Genomic DNA, 24,701 nt, shown 5'->3' with positions numbered 1-24,701 from the left:
CTACAACAGCAACAACATCAGTTAAGACTGCCAAACCAGGGTTGCAAAGAATACTTTGGGAAACACTCTCTAATTTGCAAAATTTGTGAAACAAGGAAGAGTCAGTGTGCATGACCTGAAGGTGTACTTTGCAGACTTTTCGGGTCTTTAGGAAACCTATTTCAGTAAACACCCTCCCTCATAATTTCAACTTCTGTTGGGGATGTTCCAAGATATGTGGTCCCTCTATTTTAAATCACTGCCTTCTCCAGTTTTTCTCTGATTCCTCTTTGCTTCAGCCCATATGATGTTTTCTTTGGAAACAGTTTTTATAAAGAATTAAAAGTTTGTTTCATATTCCATAAAATGAAGTGTGTGTATGTATGTGTGCTAAAATTCACATGACTGTAGGTATTTTGAACAATTGGATGGGCATGGGTAATTTTCCCTTAGGCCTTACAGTTATTGTGGAGATAAAAAGAATTGTCTTGCTGCTTAATGAATCACCTTGGAGTAAGTGGCATTCAACAATAAGCATTTATTTCTCACATTTGAGGGTTAGTGGCAGAGCCTATCCGCTCTAACTTACTATTTTGTCTGTGGAGCAGCTAGAGGCTCCACCCTAAACTGAGTTTCTCTGGGGCAACTGTGCCCCACACATTCCTCATCTATCTCATGGGACCAGTGGGCTAGACTGATGGAAACATTCCTTCTCATGGCAATGGCAAGAGCTCAGAGGCAGTAGGAAATCTGAAGGACCCGTTGAGGGCATCACTGCCTCTTTCTATGAGTCAGAGCAAATCATAGGGCCAACCTCAGAGTCCAAGCGTGAGGAGGACGCCCCCGTCACAGAAAGAGGGCACTGTAAAGTTACATGACCAGGGGCACAGTTCCAAGGAGTGGTGAACTGGGGCTTAGGGCAGGCTGAAAAGAGCACCACAAATTTGTCACACTCTAATCTCTGGAAATTTGAGTGTGATTAAGATGCGATCAAATTAAGGATTTGGAGATGGAGCAATTATCCTGGATTTTGTGGATTTGCTCAATGTAACAACAAAGGTCCTTATAAGAGGGAGGCAAGAGACTAGAGTTAGAAGAAGGACCTGGGACAATGGTAGTAGAGGCAGGAAAGGTGATCTCATATGGGACCATGAGCCAAGGACAGAAAACAACTTTCAGAAGTTGGAAAGGGCAAGGAAACAGAATGTCCTCTGAAGCCTCCAGAAGAAATGCAGCCCTGTCAGCACCTTGATTCTAGACTTCTGACCTCCAAACTGGAAGTGAGTCAATTGGTGTTGTTCAAGCCACTGTGTTTTTGGTAATTTGTTAGAGCAGCAATTGAAAACCACTACAGATTCTTGTATCTGGATGTGAGGTGCTGCTATAACAAACATCTAAAAATGTGGACATGACTTCAGAATCGGATAAGTGGTAGATGCTGGAAGAAGTTCTAAGAGCATGATAGAAAAAGCCTAGATTGCCTGGAATACGCAGTTAGTAGAAATACGGCTGTTAAAGATTGCTGGTAAGGGCTTGGGAGGAAATGAGGAAAATGTTATTCAAAACCAGAAAAAAAGAAGATTCTTGCTATTAATATATAGCAGCAGGAAGGTTAGCTGAATTGTGTCCTACATTTACATGAAAAGAAGAATTTGTCAATCGTGAAATTAGATATTTAACTGAAGAGATTTCCAAGCAAAGTATTGAAGGTACAACCTGGCTTATTCTTGTTGCTTTTAGTAAAATCCAAGAAGAAAGAGATAAATTGGTAAAAGTACTATTAAGCAAACTGAACTAGGACTAAGTAATTTTGGAAATTCTCAGCCTATCCAGATTTTGGCTAAAAGTTGGAGATTTACTGTTAGGAAAGCATGCTGTAGAGGGAAGCCAAGGATATGGCTGGACAGTCTTTTGCTAGTACCTGGAATCAAATATATATCTCTGGGAGATGGTGAGGGACAGGGAGGCCTGGCATGCTGCAGTCCATGGGGTTTCAAAGAGTCAGACACAACTTGGCAACTGAACAACAACATATATATATATATGTATATATGTGTGTGTGTGTATATATATATATATATATTCTGTAGTACAATGATTTCCTTGAAAAAATTAAGCATGTGATCCATCAATCTCTTTAGCCATCTCAAAGACCTATCCAAAAATATGTGGAGAAGCATGTTGTCTAATGGAAGACATCTCTGGGACAAGCATGGGAGACCCATGAGGTTTTTGATGTTGTAATATGAGAAGAAATATTGCCAGCTTGAACTTGAAGGGAACAGAGAGAAGACAAAACTTAAAAAGACTGTTGAACTCCCAAAATTCCACAGGCACGAAACAGATGGGTTAAACTATTCAGGTGAAAACTGGTCCTACTCTTCTTTAAAAAGGAAGCATGACTGAGAGTGGATTCCTGGGCTTAGACAGTAGAGCCACAGAAGATTAAAATAGGCCCTGAAATAGTGTTTCATAGTTGGACTCCAAAATTGCTCAGCACTAGTGGCTTCTTCTATTTTATTCCTTTTTGAATGGGAATGTCTCTAACTATTATCCTATATGGCTATCTCATCATTCTATTTGGGGGATCAGATCATTTGTTTTCAAGTCTCACAGGTCTAGGGACAGAAAAGAATTTTGCCGAGGATGGATTATACCCACAGTCTCACTCAATCTTAATTTCCATGATTTAGTAAAGTGGTTTGGAACTGTCAAACTGATAAATATGCAAAGAGATTTTAGACTGTACGTTGATGTTGTAATAAGTTAAGACTTTGGAGGATGTTGGAAAAGGGTGATATATTTTGATGTGAGATGGATGTAAATCTTTAGGGGCCAGAAGACAGTCTGGTGAGCTGAAGGATCCTCCAGGACTGAAGAAGACTCTTGAGAGTCCCTTGGACAGCAAGGAGATCAAACCAATCAATCCTAAAGGAAATTAACCCTGAATACTCACTGTAAGAACTGATGCTGAAGCTCCGGTACTTTGGCCACCTGATGCAAAGAGCTGACTCACTAGAAAAGACCCTGATACTAGGAAAGATTGAGGGCATGAGGGGAAGGGAGGGACAGAGAATGAGATGGTTGGATGGCATCGCATACTCAAAGGACACAAGTCTGAGCAAACTCCAAGAAATAGTGAAGAACAAGGAGGCCTGGCATGTGCAGTCCAGGGTGTCAAAAAGAGTTGGATATGACTTAGTGACTGAACAACAACAACAAAGATATTTACAACCTAATTTCTGAAACCTGTGAATATTACCTTATATGGCAAAAGAGACTTTGCAGCTACGACTGTTAAGCATCTTTGGGTGGGACAATCATCCTGGATTATCCAAGTGGTCTATATAATCACAGGGCTCTTATAAGATGGAGGTAGTGAGAAAGTGATGTGATGACAGAAGCAAAGATTGAAGTGATGTAGCCAGCAGCTGAAGAATGCTGCAACCTCAAGAAGATAGATGCAGCAAGGAATTCTTAGATCTCCCAGAAGAAACCAATTCTGCTGACACTTGATTTTATCCCCTTGATACTCATTTAGAACTTCTAACCTCCAGAACTGTATGAGATAATATGTTTGCATTATTTTAAGCCACCAAGTTTGTGGTAATTTGTTACTTTTGCAATTGGAAACTAATAAAGCACCATCAATACAATCATATATAGGAAGAAACCTAACTCTCCTGTTTTTACAAATAATGTCATCTTAAGCATTATGATTATCTTTAAAATATACTCTATCATTTTTAAGGTATGAAATTTGTAAACATTTGACATTCTCAAGTGTAATTTGCCTTCAAATCACTACTGGGACCAACTTGTCTTCCAAGAGAAGGCTTCCCTTGTAGCTCTGTCAGTAAAGAATTGGCCTGCAATGCAGGAGACCCAGGTTCGATTCCTGGATCTGGAAGATACCCTGGAGAAGGAAATGGCAACCCACTCCAGTATTCTTGCCTGGAGAATCCCATGGATAGAGGAGCCTGGCAGGCTACAGTCCATGAGGTTACAAGAGTCGGTGCCGGGGACGAGCCCCGGCTGATCCAGAGTATTCGAAGGAGAGACGGCGTAGGCGAAGATCAGGAAACAACTGCTTAATTAAACGTTAATTAAGGATATAAAGAGTAATAGAATGAGGATAGCTCAGTGAGGAAATTCAGTGGAGAAAAGAGGCTGAAATAAGGATAGCTCAGTGAGGAAATTCAGTGGAGAAAAGAGGCTGAATAATTCAGCCAGAAGGTAAGAGAAAGAACGACATGGTGAGACCAAATTTCGGTGAACAAGGCCCGCACTTTATTTTTCAAAGTAGTTTTTATACCTTAAGTTATGCATAGAGGATAATGGGGGAAGGGGTAGAGTCATGCAGCAAGCCAGGCTTTCTTCCTGCAAACTTATCATATGCAAAAGCTTAGGTGATTTGCATCATCTTCTGGCCCGGAGGCCTGTTAACATTTTAAGACCCTTTCTTCAGAAAACTTATTTTTCTCTAAAGGTGATAAGTCAAGCGCCACCCTCCAAAAGCATTAGATAAAGTTGCATTCCTACAGAGCAAAGGTGTGGTGGGCTATAACAAGAAAAAGAATTAACTGAAGGGTCCCAGGTTACAAACATTAAAGCTACTACTTACACCAATTATATTAATCAATACACTGCCAGGGACACAGCAGGTAAGGGATATGGAAACTTAGCAGCAAACATTGGCCCAACAACTGAAAATCCCTTCACCAATACAATTTCTAATCAATCTTTTAACTACTCAAAAGAATCTGTGTTTAGACAGTTTAGAACAACTCCTGCCTCTCACAGTTGGGAGGCTCTGAACAATCATATGTGGCCGGAAAAACCTATTCAGGCAGGCTAGAGGATTTCCAAAGGAGTTTGTAGGTTAAACACTGTCACACCCAGGAATTATTAACTGGAGCTGTAAGCTAACTCTTTTTTTCAGAGAGGTAGTGGGGGACAGCCCCCCCGTAAAGTCAGAGGTGTAGGTGAAAGCACAAAGCAGAAAGTAGGCAGGCTCTGGTTTTGGGTGTAAATGCTCGAGAATTTCCAGGGGGACTCCTGAGGCTCGATCCCGCCTTTGCGTATGCCGAGCCTCCTTCCTCATGACCTTTGTCATGGGCGGAGCTCCTCACGCTGGCTACCGGCAGAGATAGAATTCCAGTTGAGCTATTCCAGATCCTGAAAAATGCTGCACTCAATATGCAATATGCACTCAATATGCAATATGCCGGCTCCTGGCAAGTCGGACACAATTTAGCGACAGTAGACTAGACTAATAGGATCTGAAATACAGAAATTTCCATTATAAGCAATTATAAACAAGTATAAAAGTTAAAAATTACCTGTGATGGAACAACAATCATTAATGGGAATGTTAGGAGTCACTCAGGATTACATAGTGGATAATTCTCAAGCCATTAAAGATAGGTCAGGTACTGGGCAGGAAAAACATTCTTTTACTTGGGAGAGCTGCTCCAAAGACAGAATCACATGAGTCTCAGCTTTATAAGGTTTACATGTACAGTTGTTATGTTGTGGCTTATAATTTTCAATATGAATAGGTCAGGAAAGGTGGTTTATCTGTAGTACCTTAAGTATCCCCTTTAGTTTTCAGTGTGCCCTTCAGAGTGGTTTCTGATCTTCATTTCTTCCTCAGGGTGGGCAGCACAACATAGTAGAAAGATTCAGGGCTCTGGGGTCAGGAAAATTTTCCATTTAATCCTGACTGACTACTCAAGAGTGCCTTCTGGTGAGTGTATTAGCTAACTTTTCAGTCTTGGCTTCTTTTTCTATAAAATGGCTACAGTAAAATCTACTCTATAAATTGTTAAAGAGCTTAACATAATTCACATAGAATTTAATAAGCAATTCTGAGAAACAATGGACTTGATTGTATGGACAGAGTTGTGTTTTCTAAGTTTATAATTGAGCAATTATCTAAAGGATGGTACCTGGAACAAACATGGAAAGAAATGGAGAACATTTAGTAACACCAACAGACACTGTTGCATTGTTGTGAATTAATTTCAAACATTTTCTTCTTTGAACTTAACACCATTGTTCACAAGTGGTGAAATGCAGAAAATGAATCACTGTTCATCATGTAAGCCTGGGCTTGACCATCAGCTGCCAGAGCTTTCACTATTGAAATACCACTGTCTTATTTTCTTCCTCTCTAAACTTGTAATCAATTCTCTCTTGAGAGAAAGTGATGAAACATACAACTCCATCCTAGTAAGCATCTTTACATCTATAAGTGGTGTTCTTTAGCAATTATTATTATAAGTTACAACCTTAACTCTATAAAGAAAACAATTGAGATAATATAATTTCCCTCAAAAGCACTGAAGTATATTATTCATACAAATAGAATATATGTAATACAAATATATATTATATAAATGCATATGATATATATACATATGAATATTACACCTAAATATACTTTATTTCTCTATATACACATGCTGCTAAGTTGCTTCAGTCGTGTCCGACTCTGTGCGACCCCATAGATGGCAGCCCAACAGGCTCCCCCGTCCCTGGGATTCTCCAGGCAAGAACACTGTTTTGTATAAAAAATATCCTGAAATAATAATCATCTGTCATATCCTTTATAGCAGTGGGTCCTCAGAGTTCAAATAATTGATGTCTTTCAGAAATCACTAGGCAACCAGGTGGTACAATTATTAAGCACCTGCAGGAACTTGGCTTCAAAGTGAATTTATTAGGATCAGAATCTGTACCATCCGTATCCAAAGCACAGAAAGTCCTGACCACCAGATGTCACCATTCTTCTATTTCCCTCCCAGTGTCCAGAGAGGGAGAGATGTTTTTCTTTCAAGGGACTGAGAGAAAAACGTGACTCCCAACATTCCTGGGATTTTACCAAAGGGTCTCATTAAGAGGAATCATCCTGCCCATACAGATTTCTTTGTGGTTTTTGGTCATTATCCAGACAGTTTCTGACAGCAGAGGATCTAAGTGGCTGATAATTTAGGGCTCATCTGGTCAGGAAGTGTTAGAGTCATTTCCTTCAGCTTGAATTAAAAGTATGCCTGATCGATCTAATGTGCCTAGAGCCTAGAGTAGCTCATTGCAAGAGAGGCTACAGGGTGTGTTCTATGGATACTAAGATTCTGGAGACAGGAGACCTCCCTAACCAGCTGGGTGGCCATGACAGCTTACTTACAATGTGAGGCTCTTGGACTAAGTCATTTCTAGGGTCTAAGAACTCCATTATCTTTAGTTTTTAAATGCCTTTGCTGAAGAGGGTGAGCATCAGAGTAGGGTGATCTAAGTTGAAGAAAGAATACCCTAGGGGAACAGTAAAATGGGGGTGGAGAAATTCTGCAGGGAGGGTAAGGGAAAGTTGAACATAAACCTTCATACAGTAACTTGCAGTGACAAGGGCTTGGAACTCGATGGGGTTATTAACATTGTCATTTCCACCCCTAGGTAATTCACCAGGCCACTCTCCTTCCATTCCAGATACTGCTTAACAAGGATCTATAATACTTAGAGATGTAAATGTACAATGTTCTCTCTCCTGGGGCTTGGTTGGATTTAATATGTCATGTCAGTCAATGTTCTCTGTGGTGCCTTCAGGGCATGGGATGCTTTATTTCTTTTTGAATTTATAACAGTGCAACATTCGGTTAGGCGGTCCAGGGTGTTCATAAAACCTGGGGGTGGGAGTGGGAAGGAGTAAGAGAAATGGAATTTATTTATTGAACACCTACTATGTGCCACGTATTGCTAAGCACTTTAGGTATATTTTATTTCATCTTCAAAATAACCTCAAGAAACGCCATTTATTATGTTCGTAGATAAAGAAATTGAATTCAGATGGTTAAGTGGCCTGCTCAAGGTCACAAAAACCAGGCTGAAATTTATACTGCTTCATGTAACCCGTTCCCCAAAGTTGGAAATTGAGACTCAAGGCATTGATTCAAGCAGCCTGTACCTATAGATGGTTGAGTCCCTAATCTTCCCCCACTGGGTTTCACTGCTGGAGGAAGGTCCCTGGTCCTGAGTGGCCTGGACTGCACCTCTCTGGAGGATGCACTGTCACATCAGTATGTGCATACTTGCCCCTGACCTTGCTAGATTATTATTTGTGGCCGCAAAGTGTCTCCCTTGCTCCCTTTTCCCTTTGGGCTGCGGAATTGAAGGGTTGGTAGAAGTCCTCTCCGATACGGTTGGGAGTTTGCAGACGGCCCCTGAGAGCTGGGGCGTTCCGAATTGGCTGAGCGCTCCGCGGGGAGGGCGGGGAGTTTGCCGAACGTCCCTGGCCGGAATCCCTGCCTTAGAGAGCTGCGAGCTCAGAAGCTGGAAGGAAGTTGGAGGGGTCGGTAAGGGAGGGAAGGAAGAAATTGCAGACAGACCCCCCGCCCTGGTCGGCTGAGCCCTGGAGGAACGTCTCTGCAGTGTCCAGGCCGACTGTGGACGCGCCGTGCGCGGCCCCGCCAGGGCTGAGAGTTTGCAGACTGTCCCTACCGCGGCCCGCTCAGCGGCGGCCCTGCGGCTGCCGCGGCGGCCCCGGGCGCGATCCAGCCCAGGTAGCCGCGCCGCAGGCTCGGGGCGCCGCGACCCCGTGCCCCGCCGCGCCTTGGGCTCCCCTGGAGACAGCGGCTGGCAGGCACTCCCGGCTGCTGCTACCGCTCAAACAAGGAGGTGAGAGCCAGTGGGTCGGGGCGATCGCGTCGAAGCTCTCCATCTCCGCGGGGAGATGAACGTAGAAGGGACCGCTGAGGGCGCGGGGAGCTGGGCGCGGGGGTGGGGGAAGAGTCTGCACCGTGGGTTGCCCGTCTGGGGTCTTCCGCCCTCCGCTACCCGGCCGCCTGCCTGGGTGCCCTGGCCGGGTTGAGAGACCCGGGAGTGCGGCCGGGGATACGCCTTGAGGCGCCCACCTGCCCGGGGCAACCGCTTCCCAGGGGAGACTGCAGAGCTCCATGGCTCTTGGGAAGTGGGGGTTGTGGGCTTTTCAAGGGACTGTCCGGAGAAGGCTTTAGTTGCGCGGACTGGAGGCGAGCAGCCAGGGATGGTAGATGGGCGCTCGGACCCCGGAGGAGCTTGGTGGGGTCACGCTGAGGGTGTGGGCCGGGCTGGGGTGCCCGGGACCTGGGAGCGCAGGGCGGGCTCAGCCACCGGCCGCTGGGGAGTAAAAGAAGGAAGGCTGGCTCCTGGCCCCTGGGAAAGAGAGATGTGGGGGGCGGGTGCTCTGGTTCAGGGGGCCAGGGAAGCCTGGGGGTGCCCCCCACCCTTAAGGGACCTTCGCGAGCCGCGGATACCGCCCGCGCGCTCTGGAGGCTGCCTGGCCGGAGAGGCTGCGGGGAGCGCAGAGCCCACACCCGCTCACACAATCCCCGAGAGCATGCTCAGTGCGGCCTTGGGAACTTCCTGCCTAGTCGCGAGCCGCCCAGGCCCCCTCCCGGCCCCCTCCCGGCCCTCGGCTGCCAAACTTGGGGGCGCGGCGCGCGTCAGTGGTCCTTTCGCCTCCTCGTCTTTGCCCGGCTCCCGGCGTTGCTCCCATCGGTCGTCCCTGCGGTTGAGAACGGGGGCGTGAATGTCGCCCCCAGCTTCCCGAGGCCAGGTCCGAGGCCGGGTGGCCAGAGGCATGGCGGTGAGGCCGCCTGATGTAAGGAGCCGCTCGGGATGCGCTCGCCGCGCGCGCGGACCAGGCGCGGTGAGCAGACTGGATGGAAGGGGGTGTGTGAGCCCGGGGACGTTCGCGCGCACACACTTGCTGTCACACACAAAGCCGTGGTTTCGTAGCTGCCGCGCGGAAGAGAAAAGAGGTGGCGCTTGCATTGTCCGGCGGCGTTTGGAGAGCAGACAGGGTGCCGGGCGCTTGCGGGCTGAGGTAACCTGGCGATGCAGAGGGTTTTCAGAGATGCCCGAGTCGAGGTCTGGGGCCCGGTACTCCTGTCGCTGACTGCCAGGCCCGGCCCAGGGCGGACACCTCCCTCTGCACCCGGCCCTGACGGCCCAGTTAGGAACGGCTGGGCACTTTGGGGGCGGTGAAGTTGGGGAGGGGAAGGCTGAGGTTTGTGCAGGGTTCCCCAGGGAATGACAGTACTGCACCTGTAAACAACTGGGATCCGAGTGTTAGAGGTGGAATCTCATTCTAAAGAGGGGCGGGTGGGAAGCCGGTGCGCCCCGCCTCCGTTCATTGCCAGGACCTGAGCGACTCCGTGGGTTTTTATTTCGAGAGACACACCCACCGCCCCCCCACCTCCCCGCTCCACCCGTCCCCCAGTTTAGCTACCTACATCCTGATCCTTAACTCGGATTAGAAGTTCTTCGATTTTGATTGGAGAAAATCACCAAAATGTTTTTCACGGACGGGTAAACCGTAACAGGTGTTTCTTAATAAATGAACTTTTATTCCTCCCGCCTACCTCGCCCCCCTACCACCACCCCCCCCCCCCCGCCCCCCAGCACAGATTCTTTTCGCTCTTATTGTTCAGGGCTGAGATAGGAAACCCTCACATTTGGTTAGCTCTGTTAGGATTACAGCAAAGCTCCGCTTTCTAGACTTTTTAGTTTTTTCAGTTACTAACTCGAAATCCATGTAGTCAACTTGAAGTAGAGAGACCCGGAGAAGAGGTGATGGCATTGGCAGAAGAGGGTGACCTTTTGCCTCTTTTAGGGACGGGGGGTGGGGGGGGGAGAAGAAGGACCCTGCTCTGCCGGACCCCTGAATGGCAGACCTGGGTTTCTGGATAGAGGTTTGGTCTTTACATTTTTTCATCCCCTCCTTGGTTCCAGCCCACCTTCTCGAGTCTGGGATACTTGTGACTGGAGTCACTGGGAAAGGAGTCTACTGTACTAGTTTGGGACTTTGCAGGGTTCGAGCCTACACTAGCGGCTGCAGGTTGGTTTGAAGGTGCCTGCAGTGACAGGCAGGTGGGCTGGGTGGCTGTGCTCAGATCTGCTAGTGGCATCTGTGTGCCAGCAGCTCAAGCGTCTCTGAATTGCCTCAGGTGTGCACATCTCAAGTGCTTTGTGTTTGGAATTGTGAATATAGTACTCATATATATATATATTCACACATCCGTACATGCATTTTTATAAAGAAGCATGTACACATGTATGTGCATATGCAGTGTTCTCTGGTAGCAGCTTGGGGCTGGAAGGGACCTTAGGAAATCACAGGAATTCAAATTTGCTCCCTTCCTGTTGAGTTTTCTCAGTTTAAACATCACCAACCAGCCTTTGCCCAGTTGGCCTCCAAAAGCATTGCAGCGCCAGAATCCCCATGATCCTAGCCCAGGGAGTGCCTTTGATTCCTCTGTATGAAGTGAGCCTCTTAATACTCCTGTGGCTTTAAGTCATTGCAGAGACTTAATGCTCTAAGTCATTGCAGAGTCACTCTCAGGTTGATTTTGGCAGGGGACAGATGGTGACCACTGTCCCCTGCAGAGCTATCTGGAAACTTGCCAGGAGCATTCATCAATAAGACCTTGTTTGGGAAGTTCTTGTCCTTTTGCACTCTGGTCCTCCAGGCAGGTAGTTGCTCTGCTCCTTCCCTAGAGGCCTAAAGAGCCGAGAGGATTCTTTCTTTTCTCCTCCTCGTGTGTCTTGGCCTCCTAGCTGTAGGAGGTTGGAGTGGCTGTTGAGGGTGGTGTTCTGCACTGATGTTACCACAGGAGGTCTTGGAAAAGTTGGTGCTGTGGGGGGCATGATCTCTGGGGGTTTGTTAGAGGGGATGTCAAATTTGGGGGAAGGGTTTTGGTGTCAGGTGAACTGTTAACAGATAGTTTTGGCTGAAGGAAGATGCGTGTGTTTCAGAATCTAGGTACTTTAAGAAAGAGAGAGGTAATACCTTTGAGAGAGTGCCAGGTGGGTGACAGTTGAGAGTCTTACGTGAGAAATAAATTTGGTACTCGCCAGGGCACGTTTTACTAGGCTGCCTTTAAAGTTCATAATTGCTTTGAAGTATAGAGTCACTCTTAATGGCTGGAAGATGGTTAAACTTAAAAAAAATTTTTTTTCTTTAAATCAGAGTATGGTTGATTTACAATGTTGTATCAATTTCTGCTGTATAGCAAAATGACTCAGTCATACACATATATACATTCTTTTCTATATTCTTTTCCATTATGGTTTATTCCACAATATTGAATAGATGGCTAAACTTTAAGATTTCTGTTTGAAATTGAGTTAAGTTCTCCCCAACCCCATCTTCTTAAAGCTGCCAGTCTAAGCCATGCCCCTAAACAGTCAACACTCAAAGTCTGAGCATAGCTGTAAACCTCAGTGCCAGCTGAGGGTTTTCACTGAGTGTTTATCAGGCAGCCACTTTGAGCCGGGTTTGGTGGGTGCTGGTGCTGGGTATGAAGACGTCCTCCTTCAAAATTATCTTCTCACTTTTAATGCATCTGACTTTCTCTTTCCCTGTGTTAAGGCAAACTAATAGCCCTTGGAAAGTTGCCAAGATGGGTCCCAGGAGCCTTAGTCCTGTAACAATGTTCTCAGCTAGAAGAGTTGGAACTTGATCTGTGTTTGCCCACTTTGTTTGTGTGTGCGCTCAGTCATGTTGGACTCTGCAACCCCATGGACTGTATCCCACCATGTTCCTCTATCCATGGGATTTCCTAGGCAAGAACACTGGAGTGGGTTGCCATTTCCTCATTTTTTTCATTACCATAGTTAAGTCTATCCTTCCCTGACTTTGTCATATCTGGAAAGCTGTACGTGTGCCTGAGAAAGGTCATAGGAATCTTTTTTTCTTCAGAATCCCACAGTTCTCTTGTTTGAGCACCTACCCTTCTGGAAACAGGACAGGGGCCTTTCTGTCAGGGCCTTTGTCCAGCCTCAAAAATCTGGACAGGCGGGGGGTTAAGCTGTTGTGGCTGGTCTTGTGGGGGCAGTTCTCCCTTTAAACGCCACCCCCCACCACCACTGCCATGCCTGTGTTAATGCTTGCTGGACCTTGTCCCCAGCTGGGGCAGCAGCCTAGGATGGCTAAGGAGTATTGATCCCACCTTGTCGCCTATGAACTCAGCAGCCAGATGTACCCAAATACTTCCTTATCTGCAAGAGTTAAGTACTGCTGTTTGCAATTGATTTAGTTTGTTTAAAAATGTCATCACTTCAAGGTTATCTGTAGAAGAATAACAGCCTCACTGATTTTGCATCCCTTGGGGTTGCGGGTAGGTGCTGGTCCTTGAAGTAAGGTGTACTGTCCTTGACTCCTGCCTAAGCCCCGCCCACTGATCCGGCCTAAGCCCCGCCCACCCAGTCCTGCTCAAGCTCCGCTCACTAGTGCTGCATTCTCAGCCCAGCGCTAAGTCCTAGTGTGCTGGTAAGATGCTTTTTCTTTTTTTTTTTTTAAATAATATCCCACATGGAACAGTCTTCCAGTATAATAGTTTTGGATCTCTTTCATGTCTCTGTCCACCCATGAGAGTGTGTTCTGTTGGTGATCAGCAAAGATTGTATACCTCAGTTGCGTCGCTCAGTCATATCTGACTCTTTGCGACCCCGTGGACTGCAGCATGCCAGGCCTCCCTGTCCATCGCCAGCCCCCGGAGTTTACTCAAACTCATGTCCATCGAGTTGGTGATGCCATCCAACCATTTCATCCTCTGTCATCCCCTTCTCCTCCTGCCTTCAGTCGTTCCCAGCATCAGGGTCTTTTCAAATGAGTTAGTTCTTCAGATCAAGTGGCCAAAGTATTGGAGTTTCAGCTTCAGCATCAGTTCTTCCAATGAATATTTAGAACTGATTTCCTTTAGGATGGACTGGTTGGATCTCCTTGCATTCCAAGGGACTCTCAAGAGTCTTCTCCAGCACCACAGTTCAAAAGCATCAATTCCTTGGCTCTCCGCTTTCTTTAATAGTCCAACTCTTACATCCATACATGACTACTGGAAAAACCATAGCTTTGACTAGGCGGACCTTTGTTGGCAAAGTAATGTCTCTGCTTTTTAATACGCTGTCTAGGTTGGTCATAACTTTTCTTCCAAGAGGTAAGCGTCTTTTAATTTCATGGCTGCAGTCACCATCTGCAGTGATTGTATATCTGGGTGGAAAAATGTCCAGAACAGGTGGGCAAGAAACTTGGAGAGATGGAGATGAAAAATGTATCTTCTATACCTGATGTGATGGCAAAGGCTTCATTTGTATCTTGTTTGCTCCTGGCTACAACACTGAGATGGAGACTATTGTTATTCCCAGTTTATACAGTAGGAAGACTGAGGTATTTGGGAGGTTATGAAAGCTGGCCAAGGTCATGCAAGCAGCTGGCTGAGGATTTGAACCTGGGTGGTCTAGGTCCAGGGTCCACATTGGCTTAGTTTTAGGCTAGCAAGCTCACCTTGTACTGGCCAGCTCCTTCTTTCCAGGAAGGCCAAGAAGAGTCTTAGTCACTTGGGTTGGAAGGGACCTCAAGGAGATCCCCCGGGACCCCTTCTCTTTCTAGCTGCAGTCCTGGAGGTGTAGAGGAGCAGAAGGACCTGCTTGAAGTCTCCCTGCTTGATGACAGTGGCAAAGCCGGACCTTGGTCTCTTAGGAACAGTGATAACAACAGTGATAAAAGCAGATGTGTGCCTGCTTTGTTTATAGTCATGACGCAGGAAGAGAATGTGATGGTTATTTGACATCTGTCCCTCCCACTCCCAGCACCCTGTGTGCTCACATCCAGTCTCACCCTGCAGTCTGGTGGGGAGCAGGTGCGTGTGGCCCTGTCTTTTGTGCATACCCAAATAGAAGAATCTGAGCAACTTAAGAGCCTTTATATGAGGTGTTCCCTTGCTTATGTCACCTTATAAGTTTCACATCTTAGGGATATAGTCTGGGAAGGCTTTTACATTTTATTCTTAAATATTCATTCTCTGTCTCTGTGTCTTAGGGCTCCTGGCTGTGGTTTTTTGTTGTTTTTTTTTTTTTTTTGGCTGTGCTGGGTCTTTGTATCATGTGGGTTTCTCTAGTTGCCCTGTGGCATGTGGGATCTTAGTATCTGGACCAGGGATCGAACGTCCCCTGCATTGGAAGGCGGATTCTTAACCACTGGACCACCAGGGAAGTCCCCTGCTTGGTGTTGATTTCCACCCTTTCGGAGTATGGGGTGGGCCAGAGGTAATCTGGCAGATGAGTCAGGGCTATGCCCCAACATTTCCAATGAAAGGCCTGTAAGGATGTTTCCCCAGTGTCTCTGGGATCCTAGATAGAGCTGAAGTCTCACAAAATATTCCTTTGACCACAGAGATTTTCATATTTCGTGGAATTTTTCCATCAAGTGTACCATCGAGTGCTGTTTCTCTTCATTTTATTCCTTATATTTGACTGGCCTCACATTAGGCACGTCATTGTTCTCACCTGTTCTTGATTCTGAACTTTTGTGGTTAATAAATAGTCCCAGCTGTTCATGGCGGAGAAGGCAATGGCACCCCACTCCAGTACTCTTGCCTGGAAAATCTCATGGACGGAGGAGCCTGGTGAGCTGCAGTCCATGGGGTTGCTGAGAGTCAGACACGACTGAGCGACTTCACTTTCACTTTTCACTTTCATGCATTGGAGAAGGAAATGGCAACCCACTCCAGTGTTCTTGCCTGGAGAATCCCAGGGACGGGGGAGCCTGGTGGGCTGCCGTCTATGGGGTCGCACAGAGTCAGACACGACTGAAGCGACTTAGCAGCGGCAGTAGCAGCAGCTGTTCATGGAGTTTAAAGTCTAGGCCTGGGCAGGGCCCACACAGAAGAGTTAAATTCAGTTAAAACAAATATGCAAATGAAGAACACATTCATTCAGCCCATGCGACTGCTTTGGGCTTTAATTTTTACATTAGAGACTAAGTGGGGATTGAACAAACTCAAGCGTTCCGTTCAGTCCTCAAATTTCGTATAATCTTGCTGCTGCTGCTATTGCTGCTGCTAAGTCGCTTCAGTCATGTCCGACTCTGTGCGACCCCATAGACAGCAACCCACCAGGCTCTCCCATCCCTGGGACTCTCCAGGCAAGAGTACTAGAGTGGGTTGCCATTTCCTTCTCCAATGCGTGAAAGTGAAGTCACTTAGTCGAGTCCGACTCTTAGCGAACTCATGGACTGCAGCCTACCAGGCTCCTCTGCCCATGGGATTTTCCAGGCAAGAGTACTGGAGTGGGGTGCCGTTGCCTTCTCCGGCGTATAATCCTACACATGTGGCAAAGGAGGTGTAGAATAAAGAAATAAAACAGCGGTATTGAACAAAAGGAGATTGAGGAGAAGCTCAAGTTGTTTTTGCTTTTGCTGGCACACTCTTTAGTAGACAGTTGAACTGTTTACCTAAGAAGATCTAGCCCTCTACCCTCACTGTCTTTTGGGATATGTGTTTTTGTATGTTTAGAATAAAAGGTTGTGGTCCTTCTCAGCCTAAAAATAACCTGCTTCCCCTAGTGAAGCTATTTTTCCCCTCTTGGGAAGTTGAGATTCAAAGAGCAGAAGATGACCAGACTCCTGGAGTTCTCTGGTTCCCCAGCACAGCACCCTCGAGACCCAGCACAGCACTCTCAAGAAAGTGGCTAAGTGTTGATACTGCCACAAGCTGGGCCAGAGTCTGTTTACATACCTTCATTATTGCTTCCCTGTGAAATAACTATGTTGAAAGAATAGAGACTTTGACGACAATCTCCTTGAAGCTGCTTTTCCTTTTTCCTTTGGCCATCTGTTATTTTCAACTTTAATTTTTTCATATACTAGTATTTATTCTAATGAGTTTCCCTGGTAGCTCAGCTGGTAAAGAATCCGTCTGCAGTGCAGGAGACCCTGGTTCGACTCCTGGGTTGGGAAGATCCCCTGGAGAAGGGATAGGCTACTCGCTCCAGTATTCTTGCCTGGAGAATGCTCATGGACAGAGGAGCCTGGAGGGCTACAGTCCATGGGGTTGCAAAGAGTCGGAAACGACTGAGCAACTCAGCACATTCCAATGAGAAATGTTCTCAATGACCAGTTCTTTCTTTCACGCATCTCGTTAGGAAAGCACTGTTTATACCTCTTGCTAACTACAATCTTTTTGTTTTCCTTCTTTGTTTTCCCTTAGTACTTGTGTTCGCTATACTTCTCTCACCCCATCTCCTAGAATTTTTCTCCATCTCCCTCCCCAGTAATGTTCATCATATGAGGAGTTGTTGTTGTGTAGTCTCTGAGTTGTGTCCAACTCTTTTGCAACCCCATGGACTGAGGAATCCTCGGTCTTAATTGAGATCTTTGCAAGCCTAGCTTCCAGCCCCTCTGTCCATCAGAATGGCCTACCTTCCTTAACAGAATTTTCAGCTCCAGGGGCTAAGGATGGTCAGTTTCTCCCTCCTCCCCTTCTATCATGTCTAACTGCTGTGCTTGCTAGATTTAAAGGCAACATTATGTTGGGCCTCCTTGGTGGCTCAGATGGTTAAAGAATCTGCCTGCAGTGCAGGAGACCCAAGTTCAATCCCTGGGTTGGGAAGATCCCCTGGAAAAGCAAATGGCAAACCACTCTAGTATTCCTGCCTGGGAAATCCCATGGACAGAGGAACCTGGTGGGCTACAGTCCACAGACTCGAAAAGAGTCAGACATGACTGAGGGACTAACACTTTCACTTTCATGTGGGTACTTTTTCACTGTACTAGATAAGTACAGGACAGTGTAATTTTCTTGGGCAAATATTATCAACTTTCTTCTATATGTCCACCATTCCTTATTTCCTATTCTGATGGGAGCGCCAGAAAGGGAGAGTTTCCCGCCACCATCCTCCTCCCCCACCCCAGGTTGGTTAAAAAATTGCATCTGGCCCCAAGGGTTTCTAAGCAAGGAGCCAGGCTCTATAGGCATGACGCCGCATTGCCTCGCAGAGGGCGTGACCCCACAGTCATGTGATCAGCTGGGCAGCACAGGTAAGCTGCTGCTCAGGCAGCGCAGGTCTCTGTGCAGTTAGCCAGCTGTCCTCGGGCAGGTCACCTCACTGCTCTGTGACTCTGGTTTCTCATCTGTTATGTGAGGCATCTTTTAGTGTCTCCTGCATCTGTGGGATTCTACTAGTCTGACTTGTTGGCTGAGCCCAGCATACTCATCTGCTGTAGACTGTTTAATCTATCAAGGGTATTCTTAAGTGTGTTCCTTTTTTTTTTTTTCGCATGCCAGCACCACATGAGAATCTTGGTTCCTTAACTGGGGATTGAGCTCTTGCTCCCTGCAATGGAAGCAGGAAGACTTAATCACCGGACTGCCAGGGAAGTTCCAAAAAGTCTCTGATTTTGAGTTCCTCTTTGGCTGTGGCTTGGAGTTCTGTTTTTTAAATCCATCATTTAAATCCATCATGTACATTTGGGTGTACACATTTTTCTCCCTCTTTATGAGCATTATTTGTGGGCTCATGAAGTCTCATAAATTGTGACTGTGTGTGTGTGTTCATGTCCACACACCACTACGGCTTGTTACCTTATCGTCATATTATCTACAAACAGAAATGAATGTGATCAGAGTTGGAACTGCATCTCTGAAACAGCCCTCAGTTAAATGAAACCTTTAGGAAGTTTCTGTGGAAGTATTTTTAAAATACGTTTTTTCTCCTAGTACATGCTTGTCAGTTATAACCAGGGATCTTTGGAGATAGTGTGGATAAGTAATGATTTTATTGTACTTCCTTGTAGACTGCAATAACGTGTTTTCCCTGATAATGAGTTGCTTATTCTGTCATACTGCCTTTTCTTTAATTGCCCTGATAACCAGAATCAGATGCAGCTTTCCTTTTTTATGCCATGCTTGGTTAGTGCTTTCTGGATTCCATAGTTTCTTTTTCCTGGTTCAGGGGCTATGAGGGACTTTCCTATTTCCTCACTGTCAGCCTCTCTATGAAGATGACAAGATTACATCATCTTTCTGTCACTGCTATAACAAATAACCACAGACTTGATGGCTTAAAGCAACATAAACTATTGATTTATTATGCTGTGGGTCAGAAGTCAACAGGGGTCTCACCGGTTAAAACCAAGGTGTGCACTCCTGGAAGCTGTAGGGGAGAATCCTTTTCCTTGCCTCATTTAGCTTCTAGCAGCCACTCACATTCACAGGCTCGTGCCTCGTTCCTCCAGCATCAAAACCAGCAGTGTTGGGCTGACTCCTTGTCACTCTGCCATCAAACTGGGACCACAGCTTGGAAAGATTCCTTGACTGCAATGGCACCCCACTCCAGTACTCTTGCCTGGAAAATCCCATGGACGGAGGAGCCTGGTGGGCTGCAGTCCATGGGGTCACTAAGAGTCAGGCACCACTGAGCGACTTCACTTTCACTTTTCACTTTCATACATTGGAAAGGAAATGGCAACCCACTCCAGTGTTCTTTCCTGGAGAATCCCAGGGACAGAGGAGCCTAGTGGGCTGCCGTCTATGGGGTCACACAGTCAGACAGACTGAAGCGATTTAGCAGCAGCAGCAAGGATCTATATGATTAGATTGGGCCCACCCAGATAATCCCAGATAATCTCATTTGAAGGTCCTTAACTTCATCATACCTCTCCTGTTAATAGCATATTCACAGGCTCCAGGGTTTAGCATGTGAACATCCTTGGGGCCATATTCCTGCCTGCCACAGTCCCCAAAACTCTTTGTAAAGAAATGACTTTTTAGTTATTATGTAAAGGAACTGTTCTTTTCTGTTAAGAAACTTTACTCCCCAGAAAATTTGCCTATCTCCTTATTCCTCATCTTTTTGAATATACTTAGCTATTCGCAAACACACAGTGTCTAAGTTTTGAGTTCTGAGATAACCAGACACTGACCTACACATGTTCTGTGTTCCAGCTCATATTATGTTAGAAGTTGCTGTGATGAGGAAACTGAGGTGCAAAGGAGACTTGCCCAGGGTCAGGTAGCCAAAAGTGGCAGAGCCAGGCTGAGAAAGTGGATCTCATTGATTCCAAAGCCTGTGTTCTTTTCACTCTGCCTTCCTGCCTTAGGAGTGATAATGGAAAACCAGAATGAGAAATGATAATGGGAAAACTAAAATAATGTAAAATCTCTCTGTTTCTGCCAAGGTGGTGACAAACAGTAATAATGTCTGCAGCAGAGTGATTGCTCTAACGGCCCCGATTAGTGGCCTCCTTCTTTGTGTCCACACTCTTTGCCTTGTAACTTATAGTCCCCATCCCTCTCCCCTACTACTGGCCTCATGACTACTTTGGCCCCTGGGATGTTAGCTGATGCCACATAAACAGAGTTTAAGAGCCTACGCATTTCTATTGCCTTTTGCACAGCTAGGCGTGCTCACTCAGATCCCTGCCACCCCCAGGAAAGTGTGCCCGGGCTAGTCTAAGGGAGGGACTGAGAGATGCAGGGGAATGAGCCAAATTGTTTCAGTTGAGGCCTTTCTGGACTAGCTGGCTCCCAAGTGAATGACCAGATGCTCAAAGTCTCCAGAGCTTATCTTGCCAAGATCTGTCCTAGGTCATCAGAACCAGCTAGCTGACGTGTAGAGTTGCAGAAAGCGTTGATGATTATTTTAAGCCACAGAGTTCTGGGGAAGTGTGTTATGCAGCTCTTGCTAACTGATATATAGTTTATATCAGATGTTTGCAGAGCATAAGTAGTGATTTTAATGTCCTTTTGAAGACCATTTTGGACTACTTGTAACTAATTCATATTCTTTTTTCAAAATTTTGATACATTTAAAAAATATTTTTAAGATTATATGTTAGACTCAAGAACTTGCCCATTATTTCTACCCTTTTTTCTTTACTTTTTTTGGGGGAACGGGGGAACATGAAAGTCTTTAATCTCTTACCAGTTTCAGTCAGAAGCAAACTTGTGTTTTTCTTTTCAGATTCTTTTTATCGTTTCTAATATGGTGGCTTTTGACCCTCAGCCTACAGTAAGAAATACGTATTTACTAAAAGCTCACATATACAGATGTGTATGTTGTTCAGTTGCTAGGTAGGGTCCGACTCTTTGCGACCCCATGAACTAGAGCACACCAGGCTTCCCTGTCCTTCACTAGCTCCCAGAGTTTGCTCAAACTGGTGTCCATTGAGTCAGTGATGTCATCCAACCATCTCATCCTCTGCCACCCCCTTCTTCTATTGCCTTCAGTCTTCCCCAGCATCGGGGTCTTTTACAATTAGTTGGCTCTTCACATCACATGGCCAAAATACTGGAGCTTCAGCTTCAGCATCAGTCCTTCCAATGAATATTCAGGACTGATTTCCTTTAGGATTGATTGGTTTCATCTCCTTGCCTTCCAAGGGACTGTCAAGAAGCTTCTTCAACACTACAGTTTGAAATGTGTTGCAGCAAGAAAAGTTTCATGAGACAGTACCTATCCTCTCTCCTCATGGCCTCTAATATATTCTGCTATATTTTATTTGTTTAAAAAATGCTGGTCAGGAGTCAGCACCATGGCCTGCAGCCCATTTTGTAAATAAGGTCTGGTTGGAACACAGCCAATCCCCTTTGTTCATGATTTGTTTATGGCTGCTTTCAAGCTGCAGTGACAGAGTCAAGAAGTTGTAACAGAGGTTATCTGGCCTGCAGAGCCCAAGGTATCATTACACTTCGGCTCTTGAAGGCAAAGTTTTCTGACCCCCTGTTCCGAATTGGTTCCGTAACCCATGGCTGACCTGTGATCCTCCATTTAGAAGACACACTGTTTAAGGGGCCATTAGCTGTCCCCATAATGCATCTGGAAGTTACACTAAACAAATCCAGCAGATGTGAAAACTAACGCTTTTCCTGTGTCACACGCAAGCTCTCTGGTTTATTCACTTAGATTCAACAATTAAGTTTTTGCTATTAATATTTAATGTTATACCTGATTGACTTATATAGGAAACTTTTAAAGGGTTTTGAAAATGTTTCATTATAAGCATGCTCCCCTTCTTTCTAATTTAAATGAGGCTTTCTTGTGGAAAGTAGCTGGAATTTTAAAATGGACACAAATTCTATTCAAGTGCTAGTTATTTATTCATTAGACTCCAGCAGTGCCTCTTTTTGTGATATAATGGAGTCCATTAGCGGGAAAAGGTTGGAAAACAGTCACCTTGGGTTCTTTCAGAACCCCTTTGTGGCACCTAGTCCTTACTGTCACATTTCTGAATTAGTATTATTTTTGAGCATAATAAAATTTAGAGACATCAAATCATGGACTTATGGAATTGAAAAGACTTTGGAAAAAAAAAAATACATATATATTTTTTTTACTGAGAAATTTGTTGTTGCTCAGTTTCTCAGTCATGTCTGACTCTTTACCACCCCATGGACTGCAGCACACCAGGCCTTCCTGTCCATCACCATCTCCCGACACTTGCTCAAACTCATGCCCATTGAGTCGGTGATGCCATCCAACCATCTTATCCTCTGCTGTCCCCTTCTCCTCCTGCCTTCAATCTTCCCCAGCATCAGGGTCTTTTCCAGTGAGTCAGTTCTTGGCATAAGTTGGCCAAAGTATTGGAACTTCAACTTTAGCATCAGTCCTTCCAATGAATATTTGACTGATTTCCTTTAGGATTGACTGGTTTGATCTTCTTGCAGTCCAAGGGACTCTCAAGAGTTTTCTCCAACACCACAGTTCAAAAGCATCAGTTCTTCAACTCTCAACTTTCACATCCATTCATGACTGCTGGAAGAACCATAGCTTTGACTATATGGACCTTTGCTGGCAAAGTAATGTCTCTGCTTTTTAATATGCTGTCTAGGTTGGTTATAGCTTTTCTTTCAAGGAGCAAGTTGGCACAGCTCCAAGTCTAAACCACACCCCTGTTCTCAGATAACTCATGAATGTTTCTCCCACCCTTTTCAAATCCTTTTACCTCCACCTTCCTATATATTCGATGTCTGGCCAAGTTGGGTTAAATTGACTTCTGAACTAGGTTCCCGCTTCATTTTTTGGCCATTAAAGCAGCAATGACTTTATTATTGGCTGTGCAAATCTGGTTAAAAAAAAAAAGAACCTAGGCTGAGACAAGGGGCCTCTGCCTAGGTTAAGACTCCAGCCCGGGTCTGGTTGACCAGTTTGGTTACAAGGTGATCTTGGATACAAAACCCATTTGTTACCTGAACCTAGAGACCTAGCTTACACATGAGGAGTATTTTGCATGTTTCAAATAAATGTTGACTTTTCCAGTCCGTGAAGAAAGATTGTGGTTTGTTTATTGGGAAATTTACCATGAGGAAAATCACATGGCATCACCACATCACCTGTGTTAGTCAACACTTGTAGCTCACCTGGTTTTTGACACAAGCATCTAACTTCTTAAGCCTTCTAGATTGGTTTTGTCCAACTAATTGCATATTGAAATACAGGTTTAGTTTGTTATAAATTATTTTCCTTTTAGTCTCATTTGCATCTGGTCCCATCACTTCATGGGAAATAGATGGGGAAACAGTGGAAACAGTATCAGACTTTATTTTTTGGGGGCTCCAAAATCACTGCAGATGGTGATTGCAGCCATGAAATTAAAAGACTCTGACTCCTTGGAAGAAAAGTTATGACCAACCTAGATAGCATATTCAAAAGCAAAGACATTGCCAACAAAGGTCCTTCTAGTCAAGGCTATGGTTTTTCCAGTGGTCATGTATGGATGTTAGAGTTGGACAGTGAAGAAAGCTGAGCGCCGAAGAATTGATGCTTTTGAACTGTGGTGTTGGAGAAGACTCTTGAGAGTCCCTTGGACTGCAAGGAGATCCAACCAGTCCATTCTAAAGGAGATCAGCCCTGGGTGTTCTTTGGAAGGAATGATGCTAAAGCTGAAACTCCAGTACTTTGGCCACCTCATGGGAAGAGGTGACTCATTGGAAAAGACTCCGATGCTGGGAGGGGTTGGGGGCAGGAGGAGAAGGGGACGACAGAGGATGAGATGGCTAGATGGCATCACTGACTCAATGGACGTGAGTCTGAGTGAACTCTGGGAGTTGGTGATGGACAGGGAGGCCTGGCGTGCTGGGATTCATGGGGTCGCAAAGAGTTGGACACGACTGAGCAACTGATCTGATCTGATCTTACTATTAAAGCAGTAAATACATATGTTTGAAAATGTGTTCAGGAAGTTTATCTAAGAATTGATTTCAGGAAGTAAAGAGGTGGAAGTTTGCTGTAAGCCTTGAGCTTTGGGACTTATAGAGTTTATACCACAGCACTAGGTCAAGTGATCTGGAAAGAAATTCCCCTCTACCTATGAGTCAACTGAATTGAATAACTGTGTTTCTCCACATTTGAAACAATTTACTTTTAATTGGAAGGTAATTGCTTCACAATGTTGTATTGGGTTTCTGTCCTACAACAACCTGTTAAATAACCCTTAACACAGAGCCCACAGAGAAAAAAAGAATAGGGATGCTGACCCCATCCTGCTCCTTCCAAGAGACTCTCCTGGGTGTAGATCCTCCCCTCCCTGCCCCTTATCAGCAGCTGAGGCTCCTGCTGGGTTCAGGTTCTAATGTAGATCTCAGTGATTCTGGAAGAGCCTGAAGAGTAGGGGAGGAAATGAGATTATCGCCTGAGTTTTCATGTGAACTACTACAGGCCTCTTTGCAAGAGATTCAAGGGGATCTGTGAGCTTGCATCGAAAAATATCACACCTTGATTTTCACACCCTTTTGACCAAAATTGAGCAATCCCTTAACTTCTGGATATTGGTCATGATCCACAGTAATATTGGCATTGTTTGCAACTTTGTCACCAATAGAAATTTGATATTTTTGTATCACATTTTAGGTATCTAACAGATAACCTTGAAATGTCACGCTCATTATGACTTAGAAATTACAGTGGTT

The 24,701-nt window shown here is 45.3% G+C and overlaps 1 protein-coding gene across 2 annotated transcripts in view; it reads left to right on the top strand.

Moving 5' to 3' along the window:
- The first annotated feature begins 8,260 nt into the window (after window positions 1–8,260).
- The window catches only part of MGAT5 (alpha-1,6-mannosylglycoprotein 6-beta-N-acetylglucosaminyltransferase), a 398,458-nt gene continuing 382,017 nt past the window's right edge, over window positions 8,261–24,701 (top strand). For both annotated transcript variants that reach the window (XM_027562025.1, XM_027562023.1), the window contains exon 1: window positions 8,261–8,652. The gene's annotated coding sequence lies outside the window, so the exon portion shown is untranslated. The remainder of the gene's footprint in view (window positions 8,653–24,701) is intronic.

The sequence above is a fragment of the Bos indicus x Bos taurus genome, chromosome 2 (assembly GCF_003369695.1).
Source record: "Bos indicus x Bos taurus breed Angus x Brahman F1 hybrid chromosome 2, Bos_hybrid_MaternalHap_v2.0, whole genome shotgun sequence".
NCBI lineage: Eukaryota > Metazoa > Chordata > Mammalia > Artiodactyla > Bovidae > Bos > Bos indicus x Bos taurus.
This window is presented reverse-complemented; position numbering and strand designations above follow the sequence as displayed.